This window comes from Penaeus chinensis, chromosome 39, assembly GCF_019202785.1.
Source record: "Penaeus chinensis breed Huanghai No. 1 chromosome 39, ASM1920278v2, whole genome shotgun sequence".
NCBI lineage: Eukaryota > Metazoa > Arthropoda > Malacostraca > Decapoda > Penaeidae > Penaeus > Penaeus chinensis.
This window is the reverse complement of record NC_061857.1, coordinates 8,706,789-8,709,380: the sequence shown is the minus strand read 5'-3', so window position 1 is coordinate 8,709,380 and position 2,592 is coordinate 8,706,789.

Sequence of the window (2,592 nt, the reverse complement as noted above, 5' to 3'; positions counted from 1 at the left end):
AACATGATCTTAGTCTTTTTCTGGTTCTTCCTAAGTCCGACTTTCAGACTTTCTCTATTCAGATCGTTTATTAGTTGCTGCATTTCATTTGCAAATTCACTGAAGAGAACAATATCATCTACAAAGCTTAGATTGTTTAGATATTCGTCTCCTATTTTGATACCCTTACCGTTCCATTCTGGCTTTTTGAATATTTCCTCAAGACGAGCTGTCATCAGTTTTAGTAATGCCCAACTGATGTTAGGTACTTCTCTAGTTACCGCGTTTGCCTCTATCTGTGGCTGATCATTTGAGTTGTATAGATCCCTGTAAAAGTCTTCCACTACTTTTATGATTTAATTCTTATTATGTCACTTCTCCGTCTGGTTTCTTTATTGCATACATTTGCTTTCTCCCTATTCCGAGCCTCCTTTTAGCTCTTTTCATGTTAGTACCTGAGATCACCGTTTCATTTATCATTTGAGTATTGAATTACCGTACATCTCTCTTCTTTTTATTTATAGTCTTTGTTAACTCAGCTAAGGCTATTTTGTCCCTGTTTGACGATACTTTCATGACCATTTTTGCATAAGCTGTTTAGTTTCTATCGAGAGCTTACTGGAGCTTTGCTTGACCTTTTCACCGCCCATATCAAGTGCAGCTTCCTTTATTATTTCACTGAACTGTTGAATTGGTTAATGTTGAGATCTTCGTCGCTGAGAAGTGAACATCTGTTTTCGATTTTAAGGTTAAGGTCTCCTTGTCCCTTTACCTATTTCGGAATTAAAATCTCCCATACTTATTGTGCAACGGGAATTTACTCACTTGTTGGCTAAATGAGTACCTTCTCTGAAGCTCACTCTTTCTTTATCACTGTGGTTGAAGGTCGGAGCATAGACTTGAACAATCTTTAAGTTGTACCTATTATTTAGTTTTATTGTTACTTGTTATAGAATTCCACGATATACTTTTCTAAGCGTTTGTGAACTAAGAAACCTACCCCTAATTCCTGCTTGCTACCCTGTTGTTTAACTCTCCTATAGAGCACGTGTTCATCATTTAGTGTAGTCTATTCTTCGCCTAGTCTTCTAAATTCACAGAGTCCTACAACATCCCATTTAATGAAGGAGAATTCCTCAAGTAATGCTAATAAGTCGAATTCATTTCTCGTTGTTCCTTTATTATATGTGCCAAGATTTATCAATGTGGGGCGGCCTGTTTTTAGATTATTAGCACCCCTCTGCTCCTTCGCCTACGGGGAATGACGGCCGTTGCTCAGTTTGTGTAGTCCTGGTTTTTGATTGAGAGGTAGACAGCCGAATTACCCCCCCACTTACTGGCTTAGGTGTATCTTGGTGGTATATATATATATATATATATATATATACATATATATATATATATATATATATAAATATATGTATATATATGTATATATACACATTTATATATATATATATATATATATATATATATATATATACGTGTGTGTGTGTGTGTGTATTTATGTATATATATATATGTATATATATATTCATCGATCTATATGCATATATATATGTATGTATGTGTATGTATATGTACATATGTATATGCATATATATGTGTATATATACATTTGTATATATATATGCATATGTATATATATACATATAAAAAGTTAAGGCTTGAAATGGACAAATATGAGTTATAAAGACGTCTAAAAGATATCTTATTTGTATTCCAACATTTACTGTATTATAGCTTTCTACACATCAGTAACATAAAAAAAAAAAAAAAAAAAAAAAAATGAATCATGTCCGTGCGAGCCGTGGATTTCAAGGTAACCCCGCCCTGACCGGGAAAAGAGCCACCATGATTTCCGAACGGGTTTCCACGGGCGGCGAAGGAGCTGCCGTGGGAGACTAATAGTGAACAATAGTGAATTGAGAAAGCAGTCTGGCGGGAAAAAGTCACAGTTTACTTTTATATTGTACTGATATTTCACCAATGTATCATTGCTTTGGCCAGGCAATAATTATATTTTTTGTCAGATGGCGACTACCATGTAGTAGAAGTAACGCTGAAACATTCACACACAAACACATATACACACACTAATGAACAGATAGATAAATTAATAAATACGTGTGTGCGTGTATACGTGTGTGAGTGTGTTCGTAGATGTATAACTATAAAATGTTGTGTGTAAACATGCCGTCGCTTGGCAGCGGCACTTGGTATCCAGAGCATAGGCCTGGGCAAGGGTGATATGAAAGACTAGCTGTTTTCCATACAAGCAGACTCCCTCCCTCCCTTTCTATATCTATTGTAATTAAAGGTAAGGGAAAGAGCCATGCAACTTGGCAACTGCTAATTGCTATTTCTTATCATTATTTGCAGAATTCCTATAAAAGAGTCATCATCCTTACTATCATCTTAGTCATAACGATACTCTTCGTAATTCATTTAGTTGATTCCGTGTTATTTCATTGGCCGAGAGGTTATCAGTTTAAGATTAATAAGAGGCGCTGATTTTATTTTTCTTCTTATACGGTGGTGTTTCCTGCGGAGGTTGCTTCTGCTTTGACTTTGGATCAGCTATCTTTGTTTTCCTCCGCACTCATGATAAAG